This window comes from Canis aureus, chromosome 7 (genome assembly GCF_053574225.1).
Source record: "Canis aureus isolate CA01 chromosome 7, VMU_Caureus_v.1.0, whole genome shotgun sequence".
Taxonomy (NCBI): Eukaryota; Metazoa; Chordata; class Mammalia; order Carnivora; family Canidae; genus Canis; species Canis aureus.
Genome location: NC_135617.1, coordinates 7,244,856 through 7,258,030, shown reverse-complemented (window position 1 = coordinate 7,258,030; position 13,175 = coordinate 7,244,856). Strand labels below are relative to the sequence as shown.

The 13,175-nt window shown below is 37.7% G+C and overlaps 1 protein-coding gene and 1 pseudogene across 1 annotated transcript in view; one reads left to right on the top strand and one right to left on the bottom strand.

Moving 5' to 3' along the window:
* The window catches only part of SNX3 (sorting nexin 3), a 42,264-nt gene that overhangs the window by 18,332 nt on the left and 10,757 nt on the right, over positions 1 to 13,175 (bottom strand). The gene's annotated exons all lie outside the window — the stretch shown is intronic.
* LOC144316758 (small ribosomal subunit protein eS25 pseudogene) lies at positions 10,330 to 10,771 on the top strand (annotated as a pseudogene).

Below are 13,175 nucleotides of genomic sequence, written 5' to 3'. Positions count from 1 at the left end.
CTTATTCTTACATTTGTTTTCATAATAAAGTTTAGTGCCATTTGGAATTTATCCACCTAAATTTAAAATTTACAGAACTTGCAGAGCACAGAATGAATTCTGCTTCTTGGAGAAATTCACATTTTTAGGTGAAGTTATTTGCCTGACTAACCATGAGGAGTCTAGCTTATCACAGAAAAAAGCCTTATTCCCTGCCAAATATAGTGCCAACATATACATATATACGTATATATGTGTATATACATATATATGTATATAGGTTAAGTACCTTACGTTTTCAATTTGATTTAGTAAATAGATTCAGAAGAGGATTTATAGTCTACTTGGCTAAAATGAAGCCATGGATATTTGTACTTGCCTTAGGAGAAATTCAGAGCAATTCTCAAGCTTCTGTGTATTTTGCCTTTTCATTTGCAAGAGGAGAATATATTTTGCAGAGCACATTAATTACACAAGATACCTGGAGCATTCAGAAAATTCAAAAAGAATAAGACTAAAAACTTGAAGAAAACTATTCATTATTACTTAGTTGGTTTTTTTATTTGTTATAATAATATATCAGAAACAAAACTCTAAAGGGATGAAATGTTATGAGGTATTCTATTTAGTGGTGAGCATAGCGTAACCTATAGATATGTTGAATTATTATGCTGTATACCTGAAACTAATATAACATTTTGTCAAATATACACAAATATAAACATTTTAAAAACCCTACCATTTGAAACCAGCCATTTCCCAGAAGGTATTACTAATGACATAGAGTAAAATCATCAGGAATCCAAATAGACATTATATACTATAGCATAGATTTTTGAAACCATGGTATAGAGCTCAAAAATAAGGGCTCCCTTCACATTTAAGCAGAGGAAACCGTCATACTGGTCTCCAAAAAGCTGGGTCTTACACACTTACACAGGCTGACCTATTAAAGTCAGCAGCTCACAGCTATCCTATATGTAACCTGATTATCACTGGTAGCCAAACAGAAAACCAAGCCTCAAAATGTGATCACCCGAATATAGCTTAACAATAGATACTAGAAAAATGTTTACTAGGTGTTTCTAGTATTTCTTCAGATAGTGTCACGTGTACATTTGAAAAAAGGGACTGGCAACAACATCAAAAGTATACTCAATAGACCATACTGTATTTAACCAATCCTAAGAGATGTAAATGGATGCCTCACTCTGGTTCTCATTAAGCGGCTGCATTTCTCCAAATATCTACATCTAGAGATAAAGGATAAGCTGAGAAGTGCTTAAGCTATTACCTCCACCGTTAGTACTTTTGATACTTGTTTTACCCAATCTGGAACAGCATGAATAACTGGAGATATGGTTTATAACCTAGATGAACTCTAAATATGGCTGGGGAGAAGTCATTTAAGTGAAGAATAAGCTTTTAGTCCAGAGAACCTTTGAAATGTAGATTGTCATTAAGCCAAGGTATTTGGTTTAGTTTCTTTCTTTTAAAAAAAAAAAAAAAGAAAATAAGGACATGGCCTTCCAGTGATACAATTTCCCATTATTTTAAAAGACGTACCTTTTTTTTTTTTTTAATTGAAGTATAGTTGACATACAACATGATATTAGTTTCAGGTGTACAACATGAAAGAAGTATCCTTTATGGCATAATACCCAAAACAGTAGAGAAGAAACTATCTAGACTGCGTTAATGCACAAATCAAGTAATTCCATATACTTTTCCTACTTTAACCATAGTCTTCATTTGTGAATTGGCAGCAAAACTCATTTGTTAGCTCATGCAAGATTTTCAATGAGCAACCTCTAAGGAAACTGCAGTAATAAGTCTACTGTAAAGAAAAATTTGTTCATGAACGTTTACATAATCCCATATAGGCTTCAGAAAGAAAACTGCTTATTAGTAGTCTATGGCTTTTTTGAACTATTTTAAAAATGCAAAACTATTTTCTATATCTTCCCAACTTCCTCATGGTAAGAACTGTCTCAAGAGTTTTAAACACGCACCCATTCCCACACACCTCAAGTGGCACCACCTACAGAAATTCATTCAAATTAGTCTGAAGTGGAACCCGAACATTGGTATTTTTAGGTAATCCTAAGGTGCAGCCAGGGTTGAGAATCACTGCCCCAGAACTACTATCCTATACCTACTAACTGTGAAACAGGGCAAGGGAGCTAAGGAATCTGTACGATCACCAAGTCATTTTGGTTTAGCCAAGGTAATTAAGGGCAGTAACATTTTACCTCCAAGGATAGTGATTTGGAACTAACCCTTATAAGAATAACTGGAAGTGAGATATAAAGGCACTGTAAAACTACAATGTGGAAATCAGCAGAGTATTAGTAACGAAACTATTCAGTAAATGTATTCTAAACTTCTATATATGCAGTTTCAGGCAGATAAAGACTACAAAGATCTAAAAAAGATCTCCTCCTCAAGACAGATTTACAGTATGACATTGGAAGGTGGGGAGGGATTAAAGAAGTATAGTAGAAATAAAATAGATATAAGGGACACCTGGCTGGCTCAGTTGGTGGAGTATGCAACTCTTGATCTTGGGGTTGTGAGTTTGAGCCCCAATTTGGGCGCAAATTACTTAAAAATAAAAATCTTTTAAAAAAAAATAAGCCACATGTATATGAAGAACATATTAGGTTAAGTATGCATGGTAGGCTCATAAAAAGTATCCTTACAATGAAAAAAACTGTAACAGTTAATACACATTCCTTTGTAGGTATTTCATTTTGATGTCCTTTTAGACTTTTATATATAGAACTTATTAAATATGTTATGAGCTTCTCATTTAGTATCATTAATATGATTATATACAGACACTATATACATGACAGGTAGTATAATATAATGATTAATCATATGGTTCTGGAACCAGACAATCTGGTTTTAATTGCCAACTCCTGCGTTAACCAGCTATCTCACCCTTGGCAAAATGCTAAGGATGAAAGTCAGATGAAGCCTTGATATATACAGATCCAGGGAATTTATATAGCCTCCTTAAGACAAACCCCCAGGGACGCCAGGGTGGCTTAGTGGTTGATCCTGGAGTTTTGGGATTGAGTCCCACATCAGGCTCCTGCATGGAGCCTGCTTCTCCCTCTGCCTGTGTCTCTGCCTCTCTATGTCTCTCACGAACAAATAAATAAATCTTTAAAAAAACCCTAAAGGTGGGGATCCCTGGGTAGCACAGCGGTTTAGCACCTACCTTTGGCCCAGGGCGCGATCCTGGAGACCCGGGATCGAGTCCCACGTCAGGCTCCCGGTGCATGGAGCCTGCTTCTCCCTCTGCCTGTGTCTCTGCCTCTCTCTCTCTCTGTGTGACTATCATAAACAAAAATTAAAAAAAAAAAAAAAAAAAAACAACCCTAAAGGTGAAATTACTGAGTCAAAGACTATGAATGTTAAGGCTTCAAAATGTCCTCCAGAGAGGCTACTTCACTCTAGATTGAGGAAGTACAGAACTGTAGTAGGCTATTACTTTGGTTACCTGCAATAAATCAGGCTTTCTGTATCCTCTCCTCTATTGACCTGGCCATGTGACCGCCTCTGATAAATGGTATATTAGCAAGTTCTTGTGAACTGAGGCTTGTCCTCCTGAACATCTGTTTTTTTTTTTTTTTTTTTTCTGAACATCTGTTCTTAAAAAAGACATTCTCTCTTGGAAGTCACACTATTCTGTTAGAAGTCTAGCTATCCACATGGAAGAAAATTCAAGACCTGATCAATAGCCCCAGCTGAATTCCCAGTTGGTGCCAGCACCCACTCTCCAGCCAGCCACAACGGAATCATCTTGGAAATAAATCCTCCAGGCCCAGTCGTGGTACTCCAGCAAGTACCAAGGAAAACAGAGATAAGCTGTTCCTTCTAAGACCTAACCAAACTACAGAATTGTGATAAAATGAATGTTAGTTGTTTTAAGTCACCAATTTTTGGGGATATTTGTTACACAGTAACGGGTAACTAAATCAGTAATCTGACTTTGGTGGAATTATGCTAAACATGGAGGATATGGAGAGGACAGTATTTCATATACAAAAATGCAGTACCTAACAAGCATACAGACTTCTTTATTTTTAACTCTGTTAACTTTTTTGCTTCCTTAATAGCTCCTGACCATGCTCTGAGCAGGTGAGGTGCCCAGAAAATCTAAAATAGTTAATTGAGGGATCCCTGGGTGGCGCAGCGGTTTGGCGCCTGCCTTTGGCCCAGGGCGCGATCCTGGAGACCCGGGATCGAATCCCACATCGGGCTCCCGGTGCATGGAGCCTGCTTCTCCCTCTGCCTGTGTCTCTGCCTCTCTCTCTCTCACTGTGTGCCTATCATAAATAATAAATAAATAAATTAATTAATTAATTAATTAAAATAGTTAACTGATTATGGATTATTTAATTATTAGAAGTAAAAAAAAAATTATTAGAAGTATTCCTGCAACATTGAAGCAGCTGATAAAATGAACTGAAGTTTTCCTACTCTAACCCAAAGCAAAGTCCTAAAATAAAAGTTGTAACTTAGTAAGTTGCTTTCTCTGAACTAACCTGATAAACCTCTAAGAATAGAGTATGGAATAATTTGCCACCTACATTATATAAGAATGAAACTGGGGTATTTCTTCAAAGAATGAAATATTACCTGGAACACAAAAACATGAAAATGGGTATTTAATGAGTCTTAATTAAGACATAAGCGATGCTTATATTAATAAACCCCCTTCTCTTTTTGTGAGTGATTAGCTATAACAAGAGCAACTAAACAATGATATTAAATACTACATATATGCATGTTTTAAATTTAGAGACACAGAGTCATTACAATTTTTTTTTTTTAAAGATTTTATTTACTCATGAGAGACACAGAGAGAGAGGCAGAGACAAAGGCAGAGGGAGAAGCAGGCTCCCCACAGGGAGCCCTATGTGGGGCTTGATCCCAGGGACTCCAAGATCATGCCCTGGGCCAAAGGCAGGCGCTCAACTGCTGGGCCACCCAGGAGTCCCTCATTACTATATTTAATTCCTTCCATAAAGCCCCACAGAATGATTATCGTTCTTATGACCCAAAAGTACTCAAATCACTAACACAAAATCCTTTTATTAGAAATAGTAAGTAACTCTTGTAAGAACCCTCATAATAAACCACTGGAAAAAGCACAGGTCAAAAGAGGAGTTGTAACTTGTCATCAAATATTTCAATATATTAATAATTAGGTTAGTATAATTAAAATTTCTTGCCAGTATATATTCTTTAACTGTTAGGCCATCATCAGTGTTTGTGGTAGGGCTAGAGAGCATGGTATTCTGGATTCTGTTCCTCATAATTTAAGCTCACTTCTGAGTACTCTAGCCTCTTTTCTCCTCATAGTTTCCATTCCTTGCCCTCTCCTCTGAGTTGTGAAGTTTGTCAGAAAAGGAAATCATTCCAGATCCTTCACCTCTAGCCCCCAAACTACTTGGAAGTATGACAAATAATATATTTTAAATCATGACACTTATAAATACTAATTATGAAGTCTCATAAGCCACTGATGCTACTTAGAATGCTAAGAACTATACAGAATAAAAAGTATTAATTAAGAATCTACCATGAAGACTGACTAAATCCATCCCTGATTAGCAGACTTTAATATAGACAAACATAGGTAAGGGTAAGGAGAGAGAAAAATTAAGGATACCAGAATACCATGGGCAAGTTTCTATAACATAGAATACAATTTGAGGAATACATTATTATGATAAAGACATGTATGTACCACTTTTTAGGCTTAGAGGCTTTAAAACTAATAAAAAAAAATTTCCTGGGGCATCTGGATGGTTCAGTAGGTTGAGCATCCAACTCTTGGTTTTGGTTCAGGTCCTGATCTCAGGATCCTGGGATCAAGCCCTGAGTCAGGCTCTGTGCTCAGCAGGGAGTCTGCTTCTCTCCTCTGCTGCTCCTCTGGCTCTCTCTCTAAAGTAAATAAATCTTTAAAACAAAAGTTACTTTCTTTCATTAAATCTGAGTCACATCATCTTTAAAATGAAGATACTGCCATTTACCTCAATAATTAAATAAGAACTATTATTACTTCACATATATTATGCCCTTACTGAATACTGTGTGTAGGGCAAATATCATGCCACATTAAAAATTTTTATTTAAATTCTAGTTAGGTAACGTACAGTGCGATATTGGTTTCAGGAGAATTCACTGATTCCATATTTACATATAACACCCAGTGCTCATCATAACAAGTGCCCTCCTTAATACCCATCATCCATTTAGCCAATCCCCCACCCACCTCCCTCTATCAATCCTGTTTGTTCTCTATCTTTAAAAGTCTCTTATGGGGATCCCTGGGTGGTGCAGCGGTTTACCACCTGCCTTTGGCCCGGGGCGCGATCTTGGAGACCCGGGATCGAATCCCACATCAGGCTCCCGGTGTATGGAGCCTGCTTCTCCCTCTGCCTATGTCTCTCTGCCTCTCTCTCTCTCTCTCTCTCTCTCTGTGTGTGTGACTATCATAAATAAATAAAAAATTAAAAAATAAAAATAAAAAAATAAAAGTCTCTTATGGTTTGTTTCCCTCTTTTTTGTCCCCCTTCCCATATATTCACCTATTTTATTTCTTAAATTCCACATATGAGTAAAATCATGTGGTATTTGTCTTTGTCCAACTTATTTATTTCGCTTAGCATAATACATTCTATTCTAGCTCCATCCACATTATTGCAAATGGCAAGATTTCATTTATTTGATGGCTAATATTCCTGTGTGTGTGTGTGTGTGTGTGTACACACCACTTCTTTATCCATTCATCAGTCGATGGACATTTGTGTTCTCTCCATAGTTTGGCTATTATTGACAATGCTGCTATAAACATCAGGGTGCATGTACCCCCTTACAAGAGTAAGTATTCTTGTATCCTTTAGGTAAATACCTAGTAGTGGGACTGCTGGATCATAGAGTAGTTCTATTTTTAACTTTTTGAGGAACCTCCATACTGCTCTCCAGAGTGGCTACACCAGTTTGCATTCCCACCAACAGTGCAAGTGCGTTCCCCTTTCTCCGTATCTTTGCCAGCACCTGTTGTTTCCTGTGTTGTTGCTGATTTTAGCCATTCTGCCAGGTGCGAGGTGTATCTCAACGTGGTTTTGATTTGTATTTCATGTGATAATGAGTGATGTTGAGCATCTTTTCATTCTGCTAGTCATCTGGATGTCTTCTTTGGAAAAGTGTCTATTCATTTCTTCTGCCATTTTTTTTTTAAAGATTTTATTTATTTATTCATGAGAGACACAGAGAGAGAGAGAGAGAGAGGCGCAGAGACACAGGCAGAGGGAGAAGCAGGCTCCATGCAAGGAGTCCGATGTGGGACTTGATCCGGGGTCCCCAGGATCACACCCCAGGCTGTAGGCGCCAAACCGCTGCGCCACCGGGGCTGCCCTCTTCTGCCATTTCTTAACTGGATTGTTTGTTAAGCTCTTTATACATTCTGGATACTAATGCTTTATTAGACATGTCATTTGCAAATATCCTTCCCCATTCCATAGGCTATCTTATAGTTTTGTTGATTGTTTCCTTCACAGTACAGAAACTTTTTTTTTGGATGAAGTCCCAATAGTTCATTTTTGCTGTTTCCCTAGCCTTCAGAGATGTGTCTAGTAAGAAGTTACTACAGCCAAGGTCAAAGAGGTGGCTGCCTGTGTTCTCTAGGATTTTGATGGTTTCCTGTCTCATATTTAGGTCTTTCATCCATTTTGAATTTATTATGGTGTATAAAGTGGTCCAGTTTCATTCTTCTGTATTTTGCCATCCAGTGTTCCTAATACCATTTGTTGAAGAAACTTTTTCCACTGGATATTTTTTTTCCTTTATTAAAGATGAGTTGACCATATATTTGTGGGTCTATTTCCAGGTTTTCTATTCTGTTCCATTGGTCTATGTGTCTGTTTTTGTGCCAATATCATACTGTCTTGATGACTATACCTTGAAGTCCAGAATTATGATGCCTTCAGTTTTGTTTTTCTTTTTCAGGATTGCTTTGGCTGTTCAGTCTTCTATGATTCCATACAAATTTTAGGATTGTTTGCTCTAGCTCTGTGAAAAATGCTGGTGGTATTTTGATAAGGATTGCATTAAATGTGTAAACTGCTTTGGGTAGTATAGCCACATGTCACATTTAATCCTCTGTGAAGTTTCATTTTTACAGCTGAAGAAACTCAAAAAGTGGAGTAAAGTAACTTGCTCAGAGTCATATGCATACAAATAGGCAGAGAGCAAGGATTTTTTCAAGTTCAAAGTTCATGGTCTTAAGGCACACGATGGTTACAGTATCTGACCCAAATAGATGTTAAATAAATAAAGCTTTAAAACCTCCACTAAGCGATTAATATGTAAAAACCTACTGTGTTCAAGAAGCTAAGTAACATTCGATCAAGAGGCCTCTAAAAACCTTTAAACATTGCGCAAAAAGTGCTTCTGAGCACACATAAGTTAACACTAAAAGCTTAATAGTATCAGTAAAATGTCTTCAAAATAAAAACCTCAAAAAAAGGTATAATGCAAAAAGGTAAGGGTGGGAGCTGCTGCAATGGTGAAGAGTTAAGCAACCCCCTCCCCCCACCGCCAAATCAATGATAAAGCTAGACAAACATGTCAAGAATAATCATCAGGATTCTGAAAATTGGTACTATTACGAGCAGGAAGGGTTACGAGGAATTGGTTTCCTCTCCTGCTTTGGTAACTTGAAGGAAAAGATTATATAAACTTAAACAACTGTCCCTCCTTTGTTATTTGTTTCCATATTTTTTATAGTGATAAAATACACATAAAATTTATCATTTTATGTTACAGAGTATACAATTTTAAGTGTACAGAATTCTGAAGCATTAATGTGAACAATTCACATTGTTGTGTAACCATCACTACCATCTATTGTGCCATGTTTAAATAATATACTTTATAATAATATAAGAGATTCTGAAGAGTTTTGACTTTTCCTTAAGAACATTTCAATGAGGGTACCTGGGTGGCTCTGTGGGTGAGTGTCTGCCTTTGGCTCAGGTCATGATCCCTGGGTCCTGGGATCGAGTCCTGCATCAGGCTCCCCAAAGGGAGCCTGCTTCTCCTTCTGCCTCTCTCTCTCCCTCTCGAATAAATAAAATTAAAAAAAAAAAAAAAAAAAAAAAAAAAACAAAAAACCACTTCAATGATATTTCAGAGTTTGGGAGAAAAAATGCAGATCTGGTAATTTATGTCAGAAAACCATCATTCACTGAAATTAGTACTGTCTCTTCTCTTTTTTTTAGAGTGCAACAGAAAGAGGCAATTCAGTAATTAAATGATAGCAGCAGCTAATAATAAATGAGATAAGAATTTTTTTTTTTTTTTTTTTTAACAAGGGGCTTCAGCTCACAACCCTGGGATTAAGACATGAGCTGAAATCAAGAGTCAGATGTTGAACAACTGACTGACCCACCCAGGGTTCCCAAATGAGATAGTATTTAAAGTTCATAACACACATCATAAAATTCTCATGTAACTCTAAAGACAACAGTTAACACTGTCATCTTTAGAATGGGTAACAGGTTCAGAGGGGTTAATTGTCCAAGGGCACTCAATAGGCTGGGCAAACTAGGATATGAATTCAAGTTCATAATTTAAGTGTTCTTGGACTATGTTAATAAACACTATCTCCCAAAGATGTTAATAAACACTATCTCCCAAAGAACAAAAACTTAGTGAAAGTTCTAAAAAAATGGAAATCCATGCAATGTAAGTATTCAAGAGTTTTTCTTCTCTGCTACAATCTCTCCCTTGTCCCCTCTCCCCCACACATATAATAATACTCAAGTCTGGGATCCCTGGGTGGCGCAGCGGTTTGGCGCCTGCCTTTGGCCCAGGGCGCGATCCTGGAGACCCGGGATCGAGTCCCACGTCGGGCTCCCGGTGCATGGAGCCTGCTTCTCCCTCTGCCTGTGTCTCTGCGCCTCTCTCTCTCTCTGTGACTATCATAAATAAATAAAAATTAAAAAAAAAACTCAAGTCTGTTTCCAGTTCTTTTCTACCATCACTGGGTAGGGAAAGACAGCCGCAGATGCTTAGACCAACTGAGAAAAAAGTCTAGCTTCCTTGAGAATGATACCTGAATATGATAAACATAGAGGTAAAACCCAACATGAAAATGAGGTCTGTCGGTGGGGTACAGGTAAGGAGCCCTACACAGGGACTGATGGAGAAGGAGAAAAACAAAATGTAGTATCAGGGCAAGTGTAGGAATTAATAGTAGTAAATAAGAGCAACTATAAATTAAAAGCACAAAACTTGCTTTTTGTCCGACATCTTAGTGAGGCTGCAGGGGTGGCTGTTGCTCTCTGAGCTTCGCTATGCCGCCCAAGGACAATGAGAAGAAAGATGCTGGAAAGTCGGCCAAAAAGGACGAAGACCCGGTGAACAAATCTGGGGGCAAGGCCAAAAAGAAGTGGTCCAAAGGCAAAGTTTGAGACAAACTCAATAATCTGGTGTTGTTTGACATAGCGACATATGACAAACTCTGTAAGGAAGTTCCCAACTATAAGCTTATAACTCCAGCTGTTGTCTCTGAGAGACTGAATATTCGAGGTTCTCTGGCCAGGCAGCCCTTTAGGAGCTCCTCAGTAAAGGACTTATTAAACTGGTTTCAAAGCACAGAGCTCAAGTAATTTACACCAGAAACACCAAGGGTGGAAATGCCCCAGCTGCTGGTGAAGATGCATGAACAAGATCCCACCAACTACATTTTGGGAAATAAAACTTTATTAAATGAAAAAAACAAAAAAACCAAACACCCCCCCCCCCACACACACAAAACTTCTCTGCACATTCTGACACATAATACAGAATTTCTGGCAATACTGATAGCAAAAAACCGCCAAGATGTCTTTGAAACCATATGATACTGATAAGAAACTGTGCTCTTTCAATGAAGTCAGGTGAAACTAGGATAAACAGGACAAACACTAATCAGAAGCACAAGCCATCAAAAACTGCCGAAGGGAGTTTTGCAATAATTCAAACAACATAACAAGGGGACTTGTTCAACAACCAAGAATTTAAGTTAGAAAATTATAAAAATACAAGTTTTCTAGGATATTTCAATGAATCTATAACTGAAGCTGTTTTTCCTTTGCAGCTTGTTCAACCCTTTCAACCCCAGCCGATGCAGACTCCTCAGCAACTTCAGGTGTTTAGGAAGAGTATGTTAGGGACGCCTGAGCGGCCCAGTGGTTGAGGCCTTTGGCTCAGGTCGCCACCCTGGGGTCCTGGGATCGAGTCCCACATCGGGCTCCCTACATGAAACCTGCTTCTCCCTCTGCCTATGTCTCTGCCTCTCTCACGAATAAATAAAATCTTTCAAAAAAAAAAAAAAAAGAGTATGTTAATGTGTATACTGAGGGACAATGCTGATTTATGGAAGTGCCTTACAATCTAAATTTAATATCCACTGGTGAGTTGCTTTTAGTTTGCCTAAGTAAGAATTTAGTCATAAGACTTCAACATTTTAATCTAACAGACTTTTTCTGAGGCCTTTATAAAGAAAGAACCCTTGAGGAAGCAGGGCAGGAAGGGATTTTGGGAAGCATTTCCTCTTCTACTGGCCACTGCAAGACCTTTAAGAGACGCAACTCCATTGGAGAACAGGAAATTACTTCAGGGGCCCTGAGCTAAGTTTAATCTTGGGAAGGCCCAGGGCTCTCAACAGATCTGAAAGCATTTTTAACAGAAATCTTTCTGAACCACGCAGACTTTACATCTACCTGTACAGGACTACAGAGAAGATTCTATACACTCTGAAAGGCAACCACTCATCCCAGTTCTCTTTGGTTAAGCTGTAGTTTAACTATAGTTTATAAACTTGTACTCAACTTCCTAATATAATAAAATTATGCTGGGACCAAAGGCAAAGTTGGGTAGGTCAGCAGTTGAGCGTCTGCCTTTGGCTCAGGGCGTGATCCCTGGGTCCTGGGATCAAGTCCCACACCAAGCTCTCCATGGGGAGCCTGCTTCTCCCTCTGTGTGTCTCATGAATAAATAAAATAAAATAAAATATAAAATAAAATAATGCTATAAAGAAAATAAGTCTCTAACCTTTGACTGGATTAAGAAATTTTCTCTATCTTAATTAGCAGAGAAGAGGGTGGTATGTCACTACATGCTTGGGAGTTTGGCCCAGGGTTAACAGCGAATAGACTATGAATGACCACTGACTGGAAACACAATGAAATGGGGCAAAAAAGGTTAAAGAAACTGAGGAGAGAAAGCCCTATATACAATGGTCCCTTTATATGGAACCATCCTGCATATTCAAGACCAATTATTACTTATAATGAACTAAAGACAAGTCAAACTAGTAAACTTTAATTCCAAGGAAACTGGACAAATAGACGACTGGTAGTCTGAATCTAACACTTCAATTTAAATAGCCTCGTATGGCTAATGGCTACTATATTAGAATAGATTTAGACAAAGGCATATCAAAAGTTCTAGAGAAGAGCAAATCAAAACACATACTTCTTCTAAACAATCCACTGAACAGTATTTATAACTAATGGCCTACTCCAACCTATAAATCCTTTCCTAATTTTATAAATGTTTTACCAGATTTTATAATTAGAATCCTTCTTCTACAATACCTCCTTAGCTTTGACCTTCTTGAACTTTCTTCATACAGAAGCTCTGGGTGCCCTGTGTATTTGATACATATATTTTATAGACCTCAGAGTCTTTTAGGTTGGATTTTTAAAATCTATCCTGTCACAAATGGATCTGGATGTTTTAAGAGAACAGATTGTTCTTGCTCATTATAGATAAATGCCTCAAGTTTTAACATGCAGAGGTTTCTTTCCAAAATAGAAACTGAGGGAAAAATTTTTAACATCAGAAGAAATTGTATAGTTATACATCTACTGCTTGAAATACTTAAATATATTTTAGACTTTGAAACACAGAATCACAAGATGCAAAAGTCAAAGTACTTTTCTCTTCTGTGTGCTTGGCATTATGGAGGTTCAGAGGCCTAATAATCAAGAATAACACCTTTTCTAAGTTAAATTTTAACCAAGAGCCAATACTCTACAGTATTCATCACATAGTACTCATAATCTTACACTGGTTTAGTCTCAGAAGTTGGCCCCCTCTCATACAAGAGCACCAGATCACAA